Raw genomic sequence first — 17306 nt, 5'->3', positions numbered from 1 at the left:
ACCATCTATCTAAGGAAAAAAGTGTGCATATAGATGAAAAACCTCTGCATAGGTAGCGTCATAGTGAAGTCAGTCAGGTATGTTCACAATGCAGCGTCCAATTAAATATTAGTTAACATCAGGAACGGTGTTTCTCTAAACAGAAGATCTCCCATGTGCTATTCACGATAAGATAATTCCAAGCAGAAACTATCTAAAATATATCATCAAAGACCTCCAGGTCCAAAACAATAATATCGGGACCATCTAATTGGTGACCGTCTTCTAAAAACTAAAACCTCGCGAAACTATCATTACCTCTGCGAACCACGTGACCAAAGAACTGTAAAATTCACTACAAACATGTTGTGGGCAGACTTTTTTTAATATCAAGTTTATTAAAAATGGAAACGTTTGTTTGATTAGCTGTTTAAGGTACGCGCAGCATTCTTCTCCAATGCCACATCTCAAAGGCAATAATTTTTTTCGATATTGTACACGAAGAGTCCATATTTATGTCCCGTACAGAAATATTATTAATACTAGTGAATTTACTAATCTCACCTGGATTTTTTGAGACATAGATCTATCTTTGCAATATTTAGTTAGGCGAATCACGTTGTTTGACATACCAATGCGTCGCAGAACTTCTGTTACGCAATTACCATCTATATTTATACTAGATCTGAGATACTTGAAGCTGTCTAGCATCTGCTATTCCTGCAAGTGTTTACTCAGATGAATCGTGTTGAATCTGTCTATCATCATAATTTTCGTCTTGTCTTTATAAATTTTTAGATTAACTTTAATGCTTTTCAACTCAACTATTTGCAGGAGATCTCGCATTTTTTGTATATTTGCTGCTATAAGTGTGGTATCATCCGCAATTTAAATCGGAAATTTTTTTACCAGTCACCGTTAACTTTTCTACTTATCCTTCTAAAGCCATCCTCATGTTATGTTCATCAAAAATATTAAATAAATCAGATAATAAAATGCATCCTTGACCCCTTTCTCTATTCTCAATTAGCTTGAGAACCTCTGATCTAGTCGAACTGTTGCCATATTTTACTGGTAAAGGTGTTTAATAAGTATCACCAGGTGTATTAGTGCACCAAAAGATTTATCCAACTTACATAATCGAATGCTTTCTAGTAATCAACAAAGCAAAATAGAATAGCAGGAGATAGATCTACTTCAGGAATAGCACTTTTGCCCACGCGAGCTCATGGATTTCCCCAACCTCTTATTTCCGGGGAAACTATGTCCAAACTCAAAGCATTCCCATCTCCACCATTTCCTCCCCCCAATTCCAAACCAACACGCCAACACTCACTAGCCAAGCGTGGCGTTTTAATGGCTTAAAACCTCAAAAGAATTTTTCATGAAAGGCGAAACTACTGAACGGCCCTCAGTATCAGCAGCTCCAACATCCCCAACCACGGTAGCGGTTGGAACGGGTTTGGAGCAGTGGGTGCTAAGAATCCCCGGAAAAAATCAGGCTACAAAGAGCGACAAATGCATATTACTTCATACAATGTTAGAACTCTTATCTCAGACCAGAAGATAATGAAACTGGAGGTAGAGCTACAAACAATAAAAGGGGACATCATCGGCTTTAGTAAAATAAGACAAAGAGGAGAAGCCCAAATTACTCTTAAATCAGGATACATTATACATAGAAGGCACACAGAAAATATAGTTGAAATTATCAGCATAAGCCCCAGGATTGTATATTTTATCTTCAGACTAAATGCAAGATATAACCTTATGCTCCAGTCATATGCTCCAACGACTACCCACTCGGATGAAGAAATTGAAAAATTTTATAAGGACCTAGAAACAGCGTTACATGCCACACCAGCATATTACATAATAATTATCGGCGACTTTAATGCGAAAATGGGGTTTAAACAAGATGATGCAGAGGTAGCAATGGATAAGTATGGCTATGGCAAAAGAATTGTACGAGGGCAAAGATTGCTAAACTTCATACACCAGAAAACTTTATTCATGATGATCTCTTTTTTCGATAAAATGCCTCAGCGTAAATGGACATGGATCAACGCAAAAATGAAATAGATTATATCATAACAAACAGAAAAAAAATAATCAAAGACATTGAAGTACTCAACAAATTTTCAATAGAAAGCGACCACAAATTAATCCGATTAAATAAATGTCAAATTGCAAAGAACAAAAATGATCCTAAAAACAAGAAAAAAGTAATTTATTCCCCCAGAAAACAACGACCTGTATGAAGATACACTAACCAGACATATACAAGACTTGCAAGATGAAATAGAAGATGTAGATCCAGCAAATAATGGCATAATGAAGGCTCTAAAAGAAACGGAAAGGGAGTGCTGCCCGACGGTTCTGACTCATAAAGAAAAACTTAGCCAACATGCCAAAGAGCTAATAGGTAAAAGAAGATAGCTGATGGAAAAATACGGCTCCAACTATACAAAAATGAAGAAATTTAATAAAGATATCCGCCGGTCAATTCGAAAAGACGTAAGAGAAAACAATACAAGAGAAATAACTAAAATAATTCAAGAAAACAAAAGTTTGAAAGTTTTAAGGCGAAATACGAACAACATAGGCAACAAAAATATGTACAAAATAAAAAACAAAGATGCAAACCTTACTACTAATAGAACCAAAATCCTTGAGGTTATCGAATCCTTTTATCGCGAAATGTATGAGAGCACCGACGAAAGGCAAGATCAGCGCCTACCAAAAATCACAAACCATTTTCAGAATTATTGCCAGAAATAACTCCATACGAAATCAAAACGGCACTTTTAGAAATGAAAATTAACAAATCCCCTGGCGAGGACGGAATAGTAATCGAAGCGATCAAACTAGTTGGAAATAAAATTATCCAGGCTTTGGCCAAGCTTTTCAGCGAATGCATATACTAAGGAAAAACTCCTCAATGTAATAATGTAGTCATTAGTTTATTACACAAGCGAGAAGATATAACAGATTTAAAAAACTACCGTCCTATTAGTTTGCTTTCACATATATTTAAACTTTTCACAAAAATTATCAAAAAAGACTGCACGCTAAATTAGACTTCTATCAGTCTAGAGAACAAGTTGGATTTAGATCGGGATATAGCATTAACGACCACTTACATACTAGTGATAAAGAACCTGACAGAAAAGTCTGCAGAATACAATAAACCATTGACACTGATATTTGTCGACTACGAGAAAGCATTCGATACCATAAGCCATTAGAAAATGGTAAAAGCATTGACAGAATGCTGAATAGACCATCGCTACACTAACATAATCTCAAATATATCTACCACAATGCCACAGCTACCGTAAGACTCTCTGAACAAGAAACAAGAGACATGGTCTCTTCAAAGGTATTCACGACGCTTTTAGAACATACTAGTAAGAAGGCACATCTGAACGAGCATCGTATCAACATAAATGGAGAGAAGCTCAGTCATTTGAGATTTGCAGATGATCGTTCTTATAGCCAATCGTATGGATGATGCAATAATAACGTTTGAAAAATTATATCACGTTTCCTTGGAGGGGGACTAAAGATTAATATAAACAAAACGCAAATAATTATTAATCTGGTGCTAAATCGAAATATTACTGTTGAATGAAGGGATATTGTGCAGACTACATTGTACAAATACCTAGCACACTCAATTCGGTTGGGCAGAGGTAACCAGACATGTGAGCTTCCATGTCGCATAGGATTAGCCTGGGCAGCATTTGGTAAATTAAACTATGTATTTAAATCGGATATACCCGTATGCCTCAAAGGGAAAATCTTTGACCAACGTGTGTTACCTGTACTCAATTAGGGAGCGGAAACATTAAGACTTCCAAAAAGGTAGTTAATAAGATTCGAGTGACTCAGATGGCTATGGAGCGCCAGATGTTGGGTCTCTCTGAGAAATCAAATCCCAAACGAAGAAATACGTCGTAGAACAAAAACATCAGACGCTATCGAAAAAATCGTCGTTAAAATGGAATTGGGCAGGACACGTCACCAGATTATCAGACAACCCATAGACAAAACGTCTTTTAGAGTAAAGCCCAAGGCAAGAAGCAATACGGAGCAGAGAACGCTCACCAACTAGATGGACTGATGACCTAAAGCGTGTTAGCAATAACTGGATGCAAGCCGCACAAGACAGAGACGGAAGAAAAGAGCTAAGGGAGACCTATGTCCAGCAGTGGACGTATACGAAACGCATATGGGTTAATTTTGGTATTCTCCTGGTATTGTGACATTTCCTAGTGATTTAATCCTCTTTAATGACTTAATTGCATCATTTACTTTAGAGATCAAGATGTGTTCTTTAGGGTATTAAGAGGCCCATAGATTTTCTGCTTGAGCCTCGTTATTTCTATCACGTGGTTTCGCCACGTTTCCAATATTTCGTCAGCATTTATCTTTAGATTACCTTCCTTATCCATTAAGCTTTAAACTCTCTGGTAAGGAGTTTGAGATTTTAAAATAAATCTCTCGGATATATTTCACTTTGTCTTTGCGGTATTGCATTATTATTTCTTTTGACAACGGTCTTTATTAATCGTTCGTTCCAAATCTATGTTTTGTTCTTTATATTCTTTTTCTAGATCGAAGCACAGTCCAAGGTGTCATCAGTTATCCATTACTTACAGTTTTTTTCAGTCTTATTTGTCTTTTGCAGTCTTGATCATTTTGCATTTGAGATAGATCCAAGTCTTTTCAGGATCACTATTAACTTGATCTATTCTTGTTGGAATTCATTGATTTTTAAGAAGTTTAGCGGATTTTTATTAGGGGTCTCCTTTTACGAACTTTAAAATGATGTCGGACGTTTAATTCTAGGAGTTAATGGTAACTTTCACAATCTGCGCCCGTGTATGTTTTACAGTTGATAGCTGAAGATTTTCATCTTGTTCTTATTAGGATGTAATCTGTTTGATTTCTTGTTAAATCTTCTTTAATATTTTCGTTAGATGACCCTACTTTGGCATTAAAATCTCCTAAGTTTGTGACTAGTTTACGATTGCGAATAGCTCACTGTAGAAGTGTTCATTTTGTGCAGCAGTTGTGGAAGCGTATATTTGTATAAGGTGTAAGGTATTGGTAGATATTCGTTTTTAATCATATCCAATCACCCAGTTATTTAGTTTCAAGGGGACAATTATTGCAACTCTATTTGTACTTGCATTATTTGGGCGTGAAAACTACACAACGTTACCAGCAGTTTTTTTAAAATGACCTTTACCTTTTCAGTGAGTTTCTGGAAGCCCCTGTACCTAGAGATATTGATTTACGATTTTTCTTTTTAATTATTTGTAGCTTTTTATAGTTTTGGATCAATCGCTGAACGTTTTATATTCCAATTCTTTAATGTTTTTTAAAAATATAGTTTAGATTTAATTCAGTCGCAAAGTTTCTGCAAGATACCTGATCCCTTACCAGTTTATAGCCTGTAGCATATTTTACGCCATCCGATCCGGAATCGAGATAGTGCCGAGAGTGAGTACTATACATCATATCTTTACTTTCTGTTACTGTCATACTAAAACAAATTTTCTTGGCAATATGCATGACAGTCATGCTTGTAATAGTACACTCTCAAACCTATCCAGAATCATGTCGTCTGTGCCTTGAGCAAGTACTGGTAATCCCTGCTGCATGTCAGATTGGGATGACTGAAATTTTTCGCTTGGGGCGAGTAAGAGCAGTATAGCTTAAACATGAATAGCTGGTAATAGTGAAGTACTATTAATGTCTTATTCTATTGTTATAAATGGATGTTATAATACTAGTGCTAATAACTAAAATATCTTTCTATACTTATGATTGCTTAGTTTTTCTCTTACTAACTATTTTCTAGTATTATCTGATGTGTGTACGTAGGTGTCTAGTCAATATTCATAAAACAAGTTATATTTAAAAAAATAAAATATTCAGTACTAGGATTATTTAATGCAAAATTAATACCTTTATTAAAATTTTTTTGAATCAGTAGGTAAGTTGTTTGTTATTAATATTTTAATATCTTTGGTTGAGAATAGATCGAAAGATGCTTTACTTACCACACTTTAAACAAGACGTAAATCAAGAATCTAGTTGAATAATATAGACATAATTGACGATATTTGTATGTTAATACAAATATATAGGTTAAAAATATTCAATATAGCTTAGTATAAGAATAAATCTATAAAATAAATTTAAACAAAGAATGTTTTTTAAAAATACAAATCAGTTGTAAGTGTTTGGTTTCCTAATTACGTAGTCTTCTTAAAGTTTTCAAGCGGAAAAATCAACATGCAAACCCTCGATCCTTATTCCCATGTACTTTTCATTATGAAACTAATAAATAATTTATCGACCCCCCTCCCACCCACAATTCCGCCCTTGTCTGCATGCACGGTGGACATAAGCAGTAGGTTAAAAAGAAGAAGAAGTCTCATCACATCTCCATGGTAACGAGCTAGCCCGTGGTTCCGCAGCCGCTTTCTTTTTACTTCCTCTCTTACTACTTTGCATCGATCTTTAAACTGTATGTGTGTATATGTGGAAATCAGTCGTTCACTCCCCCTTCCTCCCTCATATCCTCCCCTGCCGCCTCCCCTTTGTCCTCAGGTTATGAGTGAGGTTTAATTCCCCCTCGCAAAGAAATGCCAGAATTTCGGGCTGAATTTCTTGGGTAAATCGGTATTGATTCGTCGTTGCTGTGTTGAATTTTTAGATTTATTTATTATAATTAAAACATAAATATGCAACATGTCCATAATTTTTTTATTCAAAATATTTCAGTGACTCCTCAACCGCTTATCCACCCGAATAAATTCTTTCAAAAATGAATAACATAAATTTTACATCAATCCTAGCATAGAAAGACTAGTTTTTAGAAAATATGTGTGATAAACAATATATATCTTAGACTTATTATAGAGGACAGTGAATAAGAATAAAAAATCCAGTAAAAATGTATTAATATTTACGGGATTGGTTTTGTTTTTAATAAAATAGATATCCTAATACTTTATCTAGGAGCTAGCTATGAAAGAGAAGAATAAATATTTAAATATGCAACATGTACATTATTTTTTTACCCAAAATATTTCAGTAAATTATAAACCTTTTATCTTTACGAATGAATTCTTTACAAAACAAATGCGTAAGTTTTACAGCAATCCTCGTGTAGAATGATTAGTATTTTAAAAAATATGTATCATAAACATTGTACATCTAAATAGACTCATAGGGCAGAGTGGATACAATTAAAAAATCCTGTTAAAATATATTAATATTTACGGGACTGGTTTTGTGTTTTATAAAATAGTATATTCTAATACTTTATTTGTGAGGTAGCTAAAAAAGAGAAGCATAAATAAGCAATATGTACATTACTTTTTTATTGAAAATATTTTATTAGATCATAAACCGCTTATTTTTACGAATAAATTTCTACAAAATGAATAAATAAGTTCTTTACAAAATGTAGAAATACTGGTATTTAAGAAGATATGTATTATAAGTAATGTATGGGTAATTAAACTCATTACAGAGACTCAATATATAGATATACCAGAGGAGAGAGAGGATGCGGGTTTCGAAATGAGAATGTAATAGCGGGAATCCTCGTGCGGAGGATGCGGAAGTGAGATTTCGGCAAATTTGTCTTCTTAGTTCGGTAGCTAAATTATCCGAGCAGCTTGTGAAAGGCAGCCTTAAGCGAGAACTGGAAGAAAAGCAAACGCTGAGCGACCGCCAATATGGTTTTAGGTCCAAAAGGTCCGCCAAAGACTCTTTAGTCACACAGTATACAAAGAAATGGGTGGCTCTTGTCCCGCTTGACGTCCTCTAACATGGCATCATGGGAAAAATCATGTTCAGGCTGAGAGAATTGGGCGTTAGTTACTGACAGGTTCATAAGAGAAAAAGATACCAGCATCAGTTTGTCGCAGGGTGTTCCGCAGGGTTTAGTTCTAGGTCTTACCCTGTAGAATGTCCTCTACGACAGGATGTTGAGGCTACAGATGCCAAGGGGCTGCACTCTTGTAGATTATGCCGATAATCTCGAACTGGTTGCGAAGGCGAGTCAGAAAACTAGATTAGTAGGTGGATCACTAGACTAGAAGATTAGTAGGTGGATCAGAAAAAACGATTTACAGCTAGCACTTCAAAAAACTAAGGTGGTAGTTCTCAAAGAGAACCGGGACAAATTCTCCTTCCCTCACGTTGCCTGCCAGAATTCAATGGATACTTTCTTGGGTCTTTCTGGAATCTGGCAATACGGCAATTGCGAGAGAACTGTAGAACTAAGATTAGGGAGAGAGAAATCGATAGGAGAAGAACAGTTTGGGTTAATGCCAGGAAGGAGGACAACGGCTGCCTTGTTTGCTATAAAACAGTTAATAGATAACTACGATGAGAAGAAAAAAGAGCTACATTTGGTATTTATAGATCTTGAGAAGGCGTACGACACAGTTTCTGGACAAGAGCTATGGTGACATATGAGAGAGAGATGGGATCCTGAGAAGTACGTAAGACTCGTGAAGGATATGTATTGGGATGCGTACACCAAAGTAAGGACTCTTTAATGAGTTCCTATCTATTTTTTCTTGTTATGGGTTTACTAACAAAGAAGGTAAGAAAGGGGGCTCCTTGGTAGATGCTCGTTGCAGATGATGTTGTGTTGGTAGAATACAGCAAAGAAATGTTAGAACAGAAGTTGGAGAGGTGTAGAAGAGCTATTAAAGAGGGAGGACTTAAGGTTAGTAGATTAAAAATAGAGTATATATGTAATTGTAAGGAGTAGGAATGGTTGCGGAAATCGAATTGCTTGGAAAAAGACTCGGACGATTAGAAGAAATTAAATACCTTGGATACTACATAACGGAAAATGAAATTCTGGATCAAAAAATTGCCTACAAGAGATACAGGCTTAGTGATCTAACTGGAAGCGAATAAGCGGGGTACTCTGTGATCGAAAAATCGAGAAAGGTCTAAAAGGAAACATGAAAAAGTGTGGTGAGACCTGTGTTGGAGTACGGTGAGTGAGTAACGAAAAAGAATAAGGAATAGCGACTCCTAAGCAAAAAGCTAAGCAAGAAAAAGAAGAAGATAGGACTAAAGAAACTGATGTAAGATTAAAAATACATTAATTATTTAAAACTCTCATTTAAGAAGAATAATAAATAAACCAGAAAATCGATTATAATGAAAAAATACCACAGCCTCGAAATAACAAAATTGCATATTTATTTTTTGCCAAAAGTTGATTTGATACTTATGATACAAAGAAAAATGTTGTTCAGGTAGAAACTCAAAATGTCTGGCGAACGTTTTTTCACGCAGCAGAAAGCAAATAACTACACAAGTCCTCGAAACTTTAACAGATCCATATAAGTTTGTAACCAACATCTGATAAATCTTTTGTTTAACCCTGAAATATCGGGGGACTATATAGCGGCAACACAAAACCTTCTAATAGAAACAACCTTTAACTTCAACCAACAAGTTCTGCTGAAGCTTTCTTTCTGTGTTGAAGTCTGCGACCGAGGTCTCTCTATTCATTTGCTTTATATTTTATTTGCAGACTAGATGAGTATTTTATTTCTATTCTGAGGTTTTTCTGAGCATCTTTTTCCTTTTTTATGAACCTAAAAATTAAGCATATCTCAGAAATGCATTTTTAAAAGTTTTTACTTTTTACTCGCATTAACGTTCATTACTTGTTTTAAACGTTTTATACGTCTGGTATTCCTTCTGTTAACGTTCTCTCATTCTAACTTAGCTGCACTGTACTGATGACGACCAAACAGTCAAAAATACGTATTTACGCTTGATTTCCAATGCAAATATTTTTACCTTTTGTACTATTCACTCGCATTAACCCTTACTACTTGTTTTAAACGTTTTATTCATCTGGCTTTCGTTTCTTCAGGTAGCTGTAGCTTCCTCCGTGGGTATTGTTAGTTATTCTGAAAAGCTCAGGGTCTTCTAAAACCATTGCCACAAATTAGTCGCATTGCTCCTGTAGTGACTGTTTTCCTAATTTAACGTTCTCCTATTTTAACTTGACTGCATTTAAGGTTTCAAGCCAAAGTCATTAAAAAAAAAAAACTTGACTGCACCGCACTGAAGATGACCAAATAGTCAGAAATAGATATTTACGGTTGCCTTCCATCTTATATATGAAGGGTAAGGGGAAAAAACAAACGATGTCCATTCTATAAGAATTTCAGGTAATCAACTCATTGTGTTGACAATATCCGGTCCCAAACACGTGCTAAATTGTATGGGAATAATACCAACGGTGTCCAAATAAGAAAGCATTAGAAAATACCCATACTGGTTTAAAACAAACGTTGACCGCGCGGTACTGGTAAACAACCGACGTAGTCCAACTAGTTGCATAGCAACGACAGTTAGAACAGGGCGTGACAATTTTACGTCATGTTTTGTTCTTTTCGTCTTTCGCGGCAGTTTATGTCAAGATGAGTTCGAGTGAAGAATATTTGTGTGACGATCTGTTAAAAAAAACCAAGAAACGACAGAAAATTGGTCGAACTGCAGATGTAATGAAAAAGTTAAGATTGTAGGCTCACGAGTTAGGAGATGATTGTAAGTGTAAAAGACTGAAGTGTTTTGAAAACACTACTGCTCAAGAGAGGCAAAACATACTTAACGGATTCAATCAACTAGGATCAATTGATGCTCAAAACTGTTATTTAGCTGGATTGATTGCTGTATTGCCAGTTGTAAGACGAAGGTCACGACAAGTCGATGGAGAACAACACCATGATGCTACCTACCGCTACAGAGTACGAGTGAAGAGAGAAAACATAGAAGAAATATCTGTCTGCAGTAGTGCTTTTACTGCAATGCATGGTATTACTAGATCTAAGTTGGTTCATATTCAAGCATCTCTGAAAACATCCGGACTTGCTCCTGTCGACAAAAGAGCAAAGCATTCTTCGAAACATCGTCAGTTAACTTCTGATTTGAGTAACCAAAGCAACATATTGCTTCATTTCGGGGCAGGTTAAGTCATTATAGCATTCAGGACTCGAAAAAAGTGTATTTAAGTGAAGAGTTAAATATTATGAAAATGTTCCAAACGTTTAAAGAAAAGTATCCTATTGCATCTGTTTCATATGACACGTACCGAAATATCTTTAATAACAAATTCAACATTTCATTTGGATACCCAAGGGCAGATACCTGTAGCAAGTGTGACGAGTTTAATGCAAAAATCAAGACTTTTCATTCTGTTGACGATGCAGCACAGATAAAAGATAAATCTACTGAAAATAACTTGCACAAAAGTCGTGCCCAAGTTTTCTATGATAGAAAACGAGCTGCCCGAATAAAAGCTAGGAGAACTTTTGAATATGAATCAATCGTCATGGACTACCAGAAAAACATTTCGCTACCCAAGATCAGCACTAACGATGTTTATTATAGGAGACAACTTTCTATGTTTTCTTTCAACATTCATGTGCCGTCTTCAGGAAAATCCTGTTTTTTTACATATCCTGAATATGTGTCAAGGAAAGGATCCGACGAGGTATCATCGTTTCTCTTCTATTTCATTTTTAATGAACTACCAACAGAAGTCCGTCATCTTCACATTTTCTGCGACTCAGCTGGTGGACAAAATAAAAATTTCACAGTTGTTCGGCTACTTCATTACATTGTCCATGACATAAAGCGTCTAGATACTATTCAAGTTACATTCCCCATTAGAGGACATTCGTATCTAGAATGTGATAAAAACATGGACTTGATAAATTTGAAGACTAAGATGGAACTACCCGTAGATTGGATAAATGTGTTAAAAAATGCAAGAAAAAAGCCGGAACCGTTCAAAGTTATAGACGTGGACCAGACATTAACGAAACAGTGGACTACATTTCTCCAAGAAAAATTTATTCGTAAGTGTCCAATAGCTCTGCAACAAGTAAAAGAACTTCGATTGGTGAAAGACAAACGCGGATTGGTTTTTTACCGAAACACTTATAATGGCATTTGGATAAGCAAGCAAATAACAGGTAGATAAATAAAATCCAAGAAAAATGAAAGATGGCGAATTTGAGCTACCAAGTCAAGCATACCATAGACCATTACCGATTTCCCAGGCTAAGTACAACGATTTACAAGTTTTAAAACGATTTTGTCTTCAAAATGCTCAAGAATTTTACGAAACATTGCTATACAAATGAAAAATCTCTGTGTAGGCTTATGTAGAAAGTGGCCAACGTTGGTTTTTAACAAGTTATTTGTGACGTTAACGTGCTTTTTTATTTTTTCAACAAAATCTAATAATGTTAAGTTCGTATTCTTTTGTTTAGATATTAATAATATAGTAATAAACTACTTAAAAATATTTGTATGCAGTTTAATTTATTTCTAAGATCATAACCAGCAGATTAGTCACGTTGATTAACTTTTCTCTGTAAGTTACTTTTGTGACATCGTTTGTTTTTTCCCATATTATCCATTATAACTCGCCATGTTGAGGATAAGGACTTCTTTAGCCAGTGTTTCCTGCGTGGTGTACTGACGAGATTGAACTCAAAGTCTCAGATTAGGACGGCAATAGTACTAACAGTGACAGCGACTAAACATTGAAAACAATGTTTATAAATATATTTTCTATTGGTAAATGTTAAAAAAAACTAGTTTTCAGTCGAACAATAAACTATATTATTTTATATTTAAGATTTCTCATTTCAAATATTATCAAAGTTTCAAAAACTTGTCAACTTTAACATCAGTTAGAACTAAAGTAGGACAGATAAATTATGAATCTCTTAAAGAGCGTAAAATAACGAAAAAACATGCAATACGATGACTTATAAGAAGAGATCAGAAAACATTATTGAATTCAGCGAAACTGCATAAAGAATTATAATAAATAAATTACAACCAGCTGTCACCTTATTTTTACTTAAATAATAACAAGGAAAGTCCTTGATGCATTTATATTCGTTTTACCACGAACCATAATACAAATAAATGTTTTAAACACTTTAGCAGATACCGTATCGTACCGCTAAATACAGATTACTACATACACATAAATATTCGCATTCTCTTACAGACAGCTAACAGAATACCAGAAAAATTTGATTAAGGATCTATGCAAACAGCAAAATAAAAACAAAAAGGCGTCCAGTCTGTAGTATGTCTATACACAGCAGACCAAACATTTCTACATATACAGTTGCGGTATTCACGATGGTATTCTCCTTTCATGGTCAACTGTAATAAAGGTTAGCTATAACTTGCGAGGTTACCCTTCAGCTTATCTCGCCTTTGTTCACTTGTCAACATAATTTTTGTTGTGAATGCATAAACAAAATATTTATATTGTCCCCTCGATTGGTTTTTTCACGGATCGAGCAGACCGAATCGACCTTTTTTTCTTCCAGGAATTCGATTTTTGCTGCTTTTAAAACGCAGGGTAGAGTTCAAGTCGTGATTGAATTATTGTAGCCATCGCAACGGGTATTTAAAATTTGATTAAGAGATAAAGTTCTTTTGTTGCTTTTGAGAGCTTAACGGAATGTTTTCAGATAATGTTGTCGGGAATAGGATTTGTTGACATTTTTACTCTTGATTTATGTCGAGAGTATCTATTTTCTTTAATGTTATAAATACAAAATTTAATATTGCTATTTTGAATCGATATTTATTTAATTTGTATCCTTTTAACATCTTTTCATTGTGGCTAATATTGAAGGTCATTCTGGTTTGTTCTTTCATACACAAAATGTTACATTATCATTTGGTCAACCGTTAAATTTTTTTCATAACAATGTTTCCTTTTTTTATAGATATGTTAAGTAAGTTTATGAATATATAGCATTTTACGTATGCAGCATTTCTTACTGTTAGCGACAGAGACGGAGCGAGACTCTTTTTCTTCCAGCTCTAGTTCTCTTATTTCTCGGTTTATTCTTTCTCTTCCTTTACCTTTTTTATGTGGAGTTCAAATTGGGATTTGTTATGGGAGTCGATCTTTGGTAATTCTCTGAACAGATCCCTACCATCTAATTTATTGTGTTACGATAATATCTACTATACTGTGTACTACCTTCAGGATGTCTCTAATTTTTTCGTAAGTTACTTTCTCTGATTCGTATTTTCCTGCTGCGCGTCTCGAATTTAATTTCCATTATTTACAGTTTCCTTACACACCTTATATTTTAAAGAATATCGTTGAGCATGGTGACAGCTTTTCTTTCTTGGTTGTTTCTTTCCATTAGCGTTTTAACTGTTCACAGTTCCTTTTTTGTGATAGTCCCACCCAACTATTTATACATATTACAGTATTTAATTGTTTCCCCTCTCTCCAAGACATAATTTTATTTCCAATATACGTATAGTTTGCTTTTTTATATCTTATTTTATTGTCCATTTTTTGTTTATTCCCCCATAGAATAGAATAGAAATATGCTCTATTATCACTGAAAATTCTACAATTTTATTGACAAAGCTTACAAAAAGTCAGAAAAATAACAATACAAATTTAAAATGTTGAAGTTACATAAATCGTCAATATAACAAAAAATAAATAATAAAATAAATAAAACCTTGCAAAATTTAAATAAATTGCAAATTGCATAATAAAACCTTAAACTCATAGGTTTGAGTTGCTGCATGTTATACCGACATATATATATATATATATATATATATATATATATATATATATATATATATATATATATATATATATATATATATATATTTATCGGGCTTCGTGCTATAAGAGAACGTTTTCTCACAATGTGACATTTACAAATACAAGTGGAAATGTTCATAATGTAAAAGTAGATTACAATTTGCCAGAGAGCACTCTGACTGGAATGTTGATGACTGGGAGCATGGGTTATACACTGATGAATCAAGGTATCGCTTATATAGCTTAGATAGACGTGTGGGAGTTATTCGACAGCAAAGAGAACGCTACGCACAGTACAATATACGAGCTATAACTTTTTTCAATGGAGGACCTGTAATGGTTTGGGGAGGAATATCTCTTACATCGCGAACTGAGCTTGATGCTTCAAGAAGAGGTTCCTTAACAAGTTAAAGGTATATTACAGACCTTTTGTCTAACCATGTAGTTACATTTGTTCCTTACACAGGAAATAATTTTCTTTTAATGCATAATAACGCTCGACCACTTGTTGCATGTGTGGTCCGTGATTATTTGGACGAGGTTGGAATACAAACCATGAACTGGCCATTCTGCAGCCCTGATCTTAATCCCATAGAGAATTTGTGTGATATTATTGATCGCCAACTCACGAGCCGAAACCCACCAAGTGTCTCTCTTGACGACATAGAAGGTATATTGAGAGAAGTTTGGGATGCAATTGATCAAGACCAAATACGCCGCTTGATTTTAAGTATGCCTCGTCGCTGTGAAGAAGTAATTAGTGAACCCCACAAGAAAACTAAGTTCCTGTAGCTGGCTGTATACCATGTATCACAAAAAATTTGTTAAAATCATTTATAAAAGGTATATAAATTTATATACCTTTTATAAAGGATTTTAACAAATTTTTTAATTAGTGAACATTATTTTGTATTAAATGTCAATAAAGTTTATGTAAGTAATGTTTGCTTTAAATGTTAATAAAAACTTGTTACATTTAAAATTCTATATAATCTTTGATAATAGAGATATGGAGATACTTTTTTTACGAAAATCTTGAGAAAGAAGGAATCTATCTCAACATATTAATAAGATGTAGCGTTTATTTCTAATAAATTCCATAGGGTGTTGCAAAATACGACAAAAAAACTCAACTTTATTTTTATACCCCGTATACGGGTAAAACGTTGATATTTTTTAGAAAACGTTAATACAGTGATTTAATAAAAATAGACCTATAATATGAAAAATAATTCATCAAAATCCAATCATTCGTTCAGAAGAAAAATATCTTTAAACTTATGGTACATTTAAGGTATGTATTTCTGTTAGATAAGTTCTTAAGGTTTGTTTCAAATATATTTTAGGTAGCGTTAGAGAAAGACAACAGCCTAAACTTATGCTTCCGTTGATTTTTTCAAGGCCTTTCATACTTTATTTTGAGATAAACGGCCATAATATTTTCCAAGGTCAACATATAATATATGTATCTTTATGTCTACTTTCATTTTCTTTTTAATAATTGGGGTAGTGCAGAATAAGTGATTAAGAACTGTTGATCTTCCTTAACGGAATCTAACTTGTTCTTTAGCTTTCATATCTTTGCATTGGTTTTCTGTTCTTTATTTTATCAGTTTTCCATATATTTTGCTAACAGAGTTAATCACATCAATGTCCCGTGGATGTTACATTCATTACATTTTTTATGTATAGTATATAGGAAGGATGTCTTTCATTCTTCTGGGTTTTCTTTTCCATAAGGTAGTTCTGGAATATGTTGGCTAAACTTTTATTATTTTGTTTAGACGTATTTAATTTGTTCAGCTCGGATGTTACCTGAGTCAGACGCTTTATTTTTTAAATTTTTTAGTCTTTTTAAGGAATAATTTTATTTATCAGTTATCTGCTGTGATTATCTCTCTTTTCTTTTCTGATGCCACGACTTTTTCCAACTGTCTCTACTTTTACGTTCTCCCAGGTATTTAGGTATTTATTAATCATATTGTACTTTTATTGCTTGGCTTCTTTTTTTTTGACGCATCATTATAATACACTTTATTTTGAACTTTCTTGTAAATTGTGTTGTCAGTACCGTCTTTTGTGCTAAAAAATTGCTGGTCTTTCCGTCTTTTGTTTTTTATTAAAGCAAAGCTTCTATACTGGCGTTGTGTTACTTTTTTCTCTACAGTAAAATGCTGAGGCCCATGCTGAGTGTCACAGAACTAGAGCCACGAGAAGGCGTCACAAGTAGCGTCACGAAATAGTAGTTCTTTACATAAATTCACACGTTTTAATTAAAAACTGCAATAAAAATAAATAAAAAAATACACACACACAATGAGAAGTAAAAGATTAAAAGAAAATCAGTCAATAACATATTCGAATTGAATAATAATTGAATCATCTGTTTAAATTTTTATGACACTTCTTTTTTTAAAATAATTTTATATAAATACAATTATTATTTTTTAACATCTTATTTAGTTTGTATAATAAGTAAATTTATTATCAAATGATATTTATTTAAATTTTAATAATAATTTATTATTTCGTCTGAATTTTACAGGTCTGTCAGAAGTAAACAACGGATGCTTTGTTAATACGTTAGCAGGTGGCGTTAGGAGCAAACAGAATAATTTATTGAATTATTTTAATATAATGT

This window comes from Diabrotica undecimpunctata, chromosome 6 (genome assembly GCF_040954645.1).
Source record: "Diabrotica undecimpunctata isolate CICGRU chromosome 6, icDiaUnde3, whole genome shotgun sequence".
NCBI lineage: Eukaryota > Metazoa > Arthropoda > Insecta > Coleoptera > Chrysomelidae > Diabrotica > Diabrotica undecimpunctata.
The sequence above is the reverse complement of the archived record's forward strand: the minus strand, read 5'-3'. Positions refer to the sequence as shown.